Consider the following 10041-nt stretch of genomic DNA (forward strand, 5'->3'; position numbering starts at 1 on the left):
TTGTCAATCTAATAATGCCCAGACCAGGCTCCTTTCTGGGAGTCATATCCCATGTTGCAAGAGGAACTTTCACCCCTGCATGCCCTGTCCAATGTAGGGGGGGTGGGGAATGGTTTCAGTTGCAGAGGTGGGCTTAGGGAGAGAGGCCACATCTGAGCAACAAAACAGGCCCTCCAGAAGTGACTCTTAGGTATAACTGTAGTAGGCTAAGCTTTACCACTACATAAATAAGCTTCACAAAAGCAAGCCTCAAGATCAAGGGCTTGGTGTATTGACTTGGGAGTCCCTAACGTTTGAGACAGTATCAGGGATTTCCCTGGTGGTAAAGTTTAATACTTCCATATTTTTCTTCCATCCCACAAGGCACTTTGCCAATAGTTATTATCTGCTTAACATACTCTGGGATGTATCCAGGCATTACATTTAAGCTATACAGAATTACAGGCCCTCATTCCCATTCTGGGCTCCCTGTGTTTGGGTTGTTTAAATGATCTATTGAGACAGATTGAGTTAGATTATGTGCTACAGAAAATTTAGGTTCTGGACAAAAGAAATCTTTCTTCCTTTGGTCTCATAGAGTAGGTGAAGTTCTAAAATACAGACAGCACCTTTCACAGGCCCTTTACTTTTTGATGAAAAAGAAGTAAATAAAATCCAGACCCAAAAATAAGAAAATACAAACTTTTCATTATAAATATGTATAAATCTGAAAGTATTCAATAAACATCAAGGCACAATACTTAAAAGAAAATCTGGAAAAAAAAAAGTAAATCTAAAAGTTGAATACTGATGCTGTTTCCCGGTATAAACACAAACTAATCAAAGCCAAGAATTTAGATTTTGAAACAATTCCTGCTGTTGAATTTCAATATGTATCTCGGATATAACTATAAAGCTTTTGGGGAAACTCATTCCTTCTTAATTCTCCATATAAAAGATTATTTTCCTTATACACATACATACACACAAACACACACATATGCATACATATACACAAACACTAACTAATTTCATTGCAATGGAAATACACAATCAATCCAAGAAAAGCATGGCAAAACAGCTTTATAAACCTTAATTGAAGAGGAGAGAGGATGAACTGTGGTCCATACTTAGCTGCTGTTGTGGCCCAAAATACCTGCACTGAATCCTGGGCATTGGTGAAAGAGGACACAATATAATTTCCTAATAAGGAAATCTCTAATGTGGGAAATATAAGTCACTCTATATAAAATGTGATCTGAAAGGCACTGAAATGCTACCAACCATGGTGCCCAAAATTCTACCAATAGAGGCATCCTTTTCAGTTAAGATTACCTCTAGGAGACTTTCATTAAAATGCACATATTCACTAAAATGGTAAAATGTGGACCTACTAATACTTATAAATACATATACATTTCCATGATTTTTTTTTTTTTTTTGGCACGGGCAGGCTTGGGGAATTGAACCCAGGTCTCTGGCAAGGCAGGTGAGAATCTTGCCACTGAGCCACTGTTGCCCCGTCCCATGATGGGTTTGCTCCCTATTGTCTAACAGACTATGATTTGACCCTTCTTTACTCAGTCTCTACCTCATTTTTTCCTTTCTCTTCTTTCCAGCATCCATTCCCCATCCAGCTCCACAGTAGTGGAGCTTCAGGTGAAATGAGATCTCAGAAAAGCCTTCCCTCACCATTATAACCAAAGTCGGGTCCTACTTTATCAGCACTTCCTTTAAAGCATCAATAGCAGTCTGCTATTATTTTATCTGTTTTCATTTACTTGTTCTTGTCTGTCTTTCCCAGTAGAGCATTAAGTCCCTGAGGGCAAAAACCTTGAGCATATTGTTCTCCATTATGATGCTAGTTTCTACATAGCGCCCAAATCAGAGTAAAGTTTCAATAAATATTTTATTAAACGGGTGAATGACCCAAAATTAAATCCCCAGTTCTGATGCCCTGAAATCTCAAGAGTTATGGATCTGATCTCCCTTTTCTTCACCCACACTACTTTTCTAGAACTTACATTTTTGAAACTTTTGAATACTTCCAGGTATGGCTTGTACACTTTATATATGAAGCAGTTTCTCCACTGTTATTTTCAAAGTTGCATTTGAGAAGCCTTTTTCTGATTGTAGGGCTCAATCATTAGTGTACCATGAAATTAATGTAGTAGGCCTCAATCTCCATTTATTTTTAAGAAAGTAAATAGAAGTGAAAATTTTTTTTAATGGGTGAATGAACAATAAAGTGATATTTACATTTCTAGAAGTTGTTTTGGCTATGTGTTTCAAAAGTTGGTTTGGCTTAAAATGTGATTGAATGATTCTTCCAGGAGTTTATCATAAGGAAATAATTGGAAACGTATAAATTTAGGTACCTAATTTTCATTACAACCTTTTATATAAAAAGGAAAAACTGAAAATTACCTGAATACCCAAAAATAAGAAAAATATTAAATAATTGGCATTTTAAAAGAATTCTTAATGTTCCTGGTGCCTGCCCATGTAAAAAAATAAAAAAAGAATACTTAATGCCATGATAAAGCGCTCATGATAAAATGTTAAATGGAGAAAATAGGATAAAAGAGTGTACAATTTTGCAAAGAGGAAAAGAGTATATATGAATAGAAAAAATGTCATATATATTAGTGTACAAAAATATTAATGGGGTTTATCTATAGGTGATGGATAAGTGATTTTTTAAATGATATTCTGTATTTTTTTAAATTCTTCAAAATGAGTATGTATTACATATTAAAAGCCATTCACTTTTTCTTTTTTAATGCAATTTTATTGAGATAAATTCACACACCATGCAATCCCTTTAAAGTGTACAATCAACAGCTTACATATCAACACATAGTTGCGTATTCATCACCACAGTCAATTTTAGAATATTTTCATTGCTCCAGGAAAGGAAAAAAAGTTTTTTAAAGGGAAAACCCAAACATCCCGTATCTCTTATCCCCCCTTCCCCATCATTGATCCCTAGCATTGGGGTAGTACATTTGTTACTGTTAATGAAAGGGTATTAAGATATTACTGTTAACTATAGTACATAGTTTGCAATAGATGTATCTTTTCCCCATATACCACTGTATAATTAACTCCTTGTAATAGTTTCATACATTTGCTCTAGTTCATGGAGGAAATTTTTAATATTTGTACTGTTAATCACATTTACTATCCACCACAAAATTCACTGTGTTATACAGTTCCATGTTTTAACTTCTGGCTTTCCTTCAGGTGACATAAACACTCCAAACTTCCCACATTCACACACAATTCACAAACCTCCCCCATTAACCATAATCACAAATAATTTTGTCAATTATACTCATAATAATGTGTGTTCTAGTTTGCTAGCTGTTGGAATGGAACATACCAGAAACAGAATGGCTTTTTAAAAAGGGGAATTTCTCCAGCCAACACAACAAGCAAACTCATCACCCTCCCCCTGTCTACGTGGGACATGACTCCCAGGGGTGTGGAACTTCCTGGCAATGTGGGACAGAAATCCTGGAATGAGCCGAGACTCAGCATCAAGGAATTGAGAAAAACCCTAGAATGAGCTGAGACTCAGCATCAAGGGATTGAGAAAACCTTCTCAACCAAAAAGGGAAAGAGTGAAATGAGACCAAGTGTCAATGGCCGAGAGATTCCAAACAGAGTCGAGAGGTTATCCTGGAGGTTATTCTTATGCATTAAGTAGATATCACCTTGTTATACAAGATGTAGTGGAGAGGTTGGAGAGAACTGCCTAAAAATATAGAGCTGCGTTCCAGTAGCCATGTTTCTTGATGATGACTGAATAATGGTATGGCTTTCACAACGTGACTGTGTGATTGTGAAAACCTTGTGTCTGATGCTCCTTTTATCTACCTTGTCAAAAGATGAGCAGAACATGTGGAATAAAAATAAATAATAGGGGGAACAAATGTTAAAATAAATTTAGTTTGAAATGCTAGTGATAAATGGAAGTGAGGGGTAAGGGGTATGGTATGTATAATCGTTTTTTTCCTGTTATTTTATTTCTTCTTCTGTTGTCTTTTTATTTCTTTTTCTGAATTGATGCAAATGTTCTAAGAAATAATGAATATGCAACTATGTGATGATATTGAGAATTACTGATTATATATGTAGAATGGAATGATGTGCTAATGTTTTTGTTTGTTTGTTCTTAATTTTTTAAATTAATAAATAAATAAATTTTAGAAAGGGGGGAATTTAATACATTGCAAGTTCACAGTTTATAGGCCAAGAAAATGTCCCAATTAAAGCAAGTCTATAGAAATGTCCAATCTAAGGTATCCAGGGAAAGATACCTTGGTTCAAGAAGGCCAATGAAGTTCAGGGTTTTCTCTCTCATCTGGAAGGGCACATGGTGAACATGGTGTCATCTGCTAGCTTCTTCTCCTGGCTTCCTGTTTCATGAAGCTCCCCAGGAGGCATATTCCTTCTTCATCTCCAAAGGTCACTGGCTGGTGGACTCTGCTTCTCATGGCTATGTCATTATCTGCACTCTCTGAATCTCCTTCATTTTCCAAAATGTTTCCTCTTTTATAGGACTTCAGAAACAAATCAAGACCCACCCAGATGGGTGGAGACATGTCATCACCTAATCCAGCTGAACAACCACTCTTGATTAAATCACATCTCCAGGGAGATGACCTAATTACAGTCTCAAACATACAGCATCGAATAGGGATTAGAAGAAACAGCTGCCTTTACAAAATGGGATTAGGATTAAAACATGGCTTTCCTAGGGTACATACATCATTTCAAACCAGCACAATGTGCTACCATCACCTCTATCCATTTCCACTCATTTAAATTCAACCTGATTTAAAAATTCTGCACATCTTATGCGACCGCTTCCCATTCTCTAGCGATATTCTATTTCCTGGTAACCTATATTTTAGTTTCTATATACATGAGTTTACATAGTGTAATTAGTTCATTTTAGTGAGATCATACAATAGTTGTCCGTTTGGTTCTGACTTAATGTCACTCAACATAATGTCCTCAATGTTCACCCATGTTATAGCATGTGAAAGCAATACATTTTAAAATCTAAATTAATAACTAATATGTGCAAAGTGCTCTGCTAATTATGGAAGGATTCAAAGATGATCAACACTTTTCCCATTCTCTGACAGTTTTAATTTGTGACATAAACTTATTTCCAAACCTGGACAGGAGTTGGCAAAGGGAGCCATCAGCAAGCCAGGAAGATGGATGAAGATAAAAAAAATGGGGCAATGGGTGAGTAGGGATGGGGAGGCAGGGGGCATGCACACCACACAGGAGAAAAGGGGAAGCAAGTAGAGAGATGAGGGGATTCCAAAGACAAACTTCAACTCTTTTCATCCATTCAAAAAGCACTGGGCCAAGTACTTTACTAGGCTCTAGTATTTCAAAGCTGAATAAACCACAGTTGCAGTCTGCCCTGAAACTACAGTGGGGCTGGCAGGTAAGGGAATCAATTACATTACAGCTCAACTGTATGATGATGTACAAGGTGTTCTAGGAGCATAGAAGAGGGGCACCTGGGCGGGCCACAGTGGCTCAGCAGGCAAGAATGCTTGCCTGCCATGCCAGAGGACCCGGGTTTGATTCCCGGTGCCTGCCCATGTTAAAAAAAATAATAAAAAAATTAAAAAATAAAAAAAAAGAAGAGGGGCACCTAACTCATGACAGAGAATGGGAACAGTCAGAAAACATTTCCAGGAGAATGTAAACTCATGCTAAATCTCAAAGGACAAAATACAGAATTCCAGGCAGGTGAGACAAAACATAAGCAACATATGTCACGATGCTTTTAGCAGCAAGTAATCCTAACTAGGACCCCAGGTATCTGTTGCCATTTGCTCTGGGTTCCATAGAAATGCAGTTGTCTACATGGCAAGTTTGCAAACTTCCCTGAAGAAAGCTTTTATCATGTAAATTCATCTGTAATTAATATTTATGGACAGGCCAATATGTCTCAGGCATTTTTGCCTGTTATTTCATTTTTACTCTAAGAGATTAAAAAAAGCTCTTTCTCAGTAACCAGTAGCATATCAGGGCACATGACTGCAGGAGGCAGCTGGTCAGGAGCAGTCAGACACAGTAGAAGATTGAAAGGACAAAGACTTTCTTTTACTTCTATCACCGGCCTTTTTTTCTGGAAAGAGGAGAGGAATCAAGCTGATTTACTATATTTGGTACATAGTACATTAAATACTACCCTTGTTTTTATGTCTCAATCTTACTTCTTTTGAAGGGCATTTAAATTCAATTTCGTGGGATTATGTGGGCAAAGCTGTGCATAGTGAACACAGCTTCTCACCCCCTTGCCTTAGGCGATACCCTACAGTTACTCTTACAAGAAGTCCGAAAGTAAAGAATTAGATCATTTGCAGCCACTGCTTCTGCTCTTCAGAATCAGAAGAGCACATATGGACCATAACAACACATGAAATATTGGTCATAAACATCAACTGTATAAATAGTAAATTTTAGAATGTAATAAAATATTTAGTTGTTTACTAAAAGCAACCACTCCCTTAAGACACTTAAAAAAATTTTCCTTTGCATTTTTTCCATAAATAATACTTTTTGTCACACTTATAAGTCTGAATTTTAAACAGTTTCTTGAACTGATGGCTCATATACAACAGCTCATTCCACTTTAGCACCTGTCTCATCTCCAGTTGCTTTTCCAGAACTACTACCTTCACCAAGAAGCTCCATGAGTTTTCCCAGTTCAAACTTGGGCTTCTTCAGCATTTTTACTTTTCTAACAAACACATCATGGAGAGTTTAGATAGATTGACAAGCTTTTTCCATGTCTTTACCAATGCTGTCTAGAATCAATTAATTTATTTATTTTTATTGCCCAGTTGTTTGGAGTTTAATTTAAAGAGCAAAGACTTGACAGTGCATAGAATAAACATCTGTCTCATGGGCCACGTGCAGGGCCAGCACCAAAGGATTGAGAATTTATTTTGCTCACTAAAAGTTGTATTGAGTTTGGTTAAATCTCATCACTCCACCAAAGGTTAAAAGAATTCAGTGTGGATTGCGAATTCAGTGTGGATGCTCATGGCTGCACCATGAGCAGCCATTCCCTGTTCCCTTGAACCTACTGAAAGTCCATGCAATGGGGAAGCAAGTGCAACACAAGGTAAATGGTCCAAATCCAAAGACCAGGGAAGAGTTCAGTAGACCCATGACACTAAAGAGCAGCTGGTCTAGAAACCTTCACAAATTCCTGAGTTGTCAGTACAGCCATGGAAATTGTGATATAGGAAAGGAGGCTCAGTCATTCATAGAAAAGTCCCTGTTGTCCTCAATTCCAGTCACAGTAGGTAACTGTCACCCACATTATTTTGCTTAATCCTCGAAGCCTGTATGAGGTAGATGTTAGCCCCTCTGACACCTGCCATGGACTTGAGTAGTCAAAGCGTTGCATCCAAGCATGCCAAGGGCCTGCTACAATCTGTTTCTAGTCATTTTTTATTGGTTTTCCTGGTTATCTCTTTTTTTCACTCTTTGTCCTGTTGAAGGCAGATGTGCATCTTTGCCATTATTCATTTTACTTAAAAACAACTTTTTGAGTGGAAATGACTAGCATCCTCAGGTAAAAACAAAACCACTTTTAAAGTAGATGATAGAAATCACAAAGTCAAATATTCTGCAAAGCAGAATAGGATCTATAGACACCAGTAGCACAATGTGTAGGTTGTTGGTAACAGAGTGACATATCCCCCCAAGGGTACTTTTTTTTTTTTTAACATGGGCAGGCATCAGGAATCGAACCTAGGTCTCTGACATGGCAGGCAAGAATTCTGCCACTGAGCCACCATTGCACTATCCACCAAGGGTACTTTTTGATAACACTAGTTCATTGTATCTTTTTTTTATTGAGAAATCTTTACACACATACTTTCTATATATAGTGCAACAATGAAGGGCTCACAATATCATCACATAGTTGTATATCATCACCATCATCATTTTTTAGAACATTTGCATCACTCCAGAAAAAGAAATTAAAAAAAAAAGAAAAAACTCATACATACCATATACCTTATCACTCCCTCTCATTGACCACTAGTATTTCCATATACCCAATTTATTTTACCTTTTGTCCCCCTATTATTTATTTTTATCCATATTTTTCCTCATCAGTCCATACCCTGGATATAAGGTGCATCAGACACAAGGTTCTCACAACCACACAGTCATATTATAAATATTGTATCTTTATACAATAGTCTTTAAGATTCTAGGCTACAGGAACACAGCTCAACAATTTCTGATACTTCCCTCTAGCCACTCCAATACACCATAAACTAAAAAGGGATATCTATATAATGCATAAGAATACCATCCAGGATAACCTCCCAACTCTGTTTGAAATCTCTCAACCACTGAAACTTTGTCTCACTTCTCTCTTCCCCATTTTGGTCAAGAAGTCTTTCTCAGTCTCTTGATGCTGGTTCCTGACTTATCCCAGGCTTTCTGTCCCATGTTGCCAGGGAGATTTAAACCCCTTAGAGTCATGTCACATGTAAGAGGAAAGGCAGTGAGATCACATGCTGAGTTGGCTTAAGAGAGAGGCCACATCTGAGCAACAAAAGAGGTTGTCTGGGGTTGACTCAGGCCTAATTTCAAGTAGGCTTAGCCTATTCTTTGAGGAGTAAGTTTCATAGCAGGGAACCCCAAGATCAAGAGCTCAGCTTATTGATTTGGTTGTCCCCACTGCTTGTGAGAGTATGAGAAGTTCCCCAAATGGGAAGTTAAACATTTCTTCCTTTCTCCCCATTCCCCTAAGGAGACTTTGCAAATACTTCTTTATGGAATCAATTTATTGACCATGTCTTTCAAGTCATTTGTCTGCACCTCTCCAGTCATGATTTCCATTGTCCTCTTCCGGATTTGACAGAACTGTTGGTGTTGAGGATAAGAGGTCTTCCGAATATGACTGTTGCATTTTTTGGTAAAATCAACACAGAACAGATGAAGCAAATAACCATCGGTAGTTTTGACATCAACATGAGCTTCCATCACGGTATGCCATTTTTTGACCATGGAACACATTTGTCACAGGTAAAATCCACACCATGGAAGTTGGTTAGGCAATTTTTGCCCTGCACATCCTCAGTAGTTAGCTTGAGTTTTCTAAAAACAGCTTCATCATTCTGCATATTAGCAAGGCCCACTTCAAAAACTCAACCCTTAAGGCCATCAGATGTAATTTTGGTTCCTTGAGTCCTTGTAACTAGTATTTTCCCCAACATTTCTTATATTAAACATTGCCAGTGCTTTCACGTCATACCAATCTTTCTCAGAAAATGGATCAAACACTTTCTTCTTGAATTCTTTTCTGCCTCCTTTTGTAAGGCATTTGTTCTTGCCAACCACCATGGTTCTGGGCCTAGAGCCAAAAGGGCTCTTCTACCCTTTTTTTTTTTCTTTTTCTTTTGCATGAGTAGGCACCAGGAATCGAACCTGGGTCTCCAGAGGGCGCCTTTACTTTTAAGTCTTAATTTAAAGCTTAAATCCTTAATGTACGTTTAAACCTTATTTTGAATAATTCAGAGCTTTTGGGAACAACCCACAATGACTATATGCCAGTGCAATAGCAAAAGAAGCTTTCCCACAAAGTAATATATTGAAATCAGTTCATCCCCCAGACTCCCTAGGGCATGAATCTCTGGGGCAACGTGGGACATGACTCCTGGGGATGAGCCTGGCCCTGGCAACATTGGATTATGAAAGGCTTCTTGGCCAAAAGGGGGTGGAGGGGGGGAGATGGAACAAAAAAAAGTTTCAGTGGCTGGACAAAGTCTTAAGTATTTTTTCTTATGGGTCTCATTCCTATAGAATCAAGGGTTAGACAAAATTATCTCCTTGGCTCCTTCAACTCTAAAATGTATATGCATCTATGAATTCCCAGTCTTTTGAGCATTTGATTAAGCAAAGCCACCTGCTTCTACATTTCAATATACTGCATACTGTGGTTGCATCAAAACCACATGAAACACTTCCAATTTCCATGAGTTCTTTTCTTGA

At 37.7% G+C, this 10041-nt stretch overlaps 1 pseudogene; it reads right to left on the reverse strand.

The window, feature by feature from the left end:
- Positions 1-6630: 6630 nt before the first annotated feature.
- On the reverse strand, positions 6631-9393 carry LOC143654838 (40S ribosomal protein S3a-like; annotated as a pseudogene).
- Between the last annotated feature and the right edge of the window lie 648 nt (positions 9394-10041).

The sequence above is a fragment of the Tamandua tetradactyla genome, chromosome 14 (genome assembly GCF_023851605.1).
Source record: "Tamandua tetradactyla isolate mTamTet1 chromosome 14, mTamTet1.pri, whole genome shotgun sequence".
Lineage (NCBI taxonomy): Eukaryota > Metazoa > Chordata > Mammalia > Pilosa > Myrmecophagidae > Tamandua > Tamandua tetradactyla.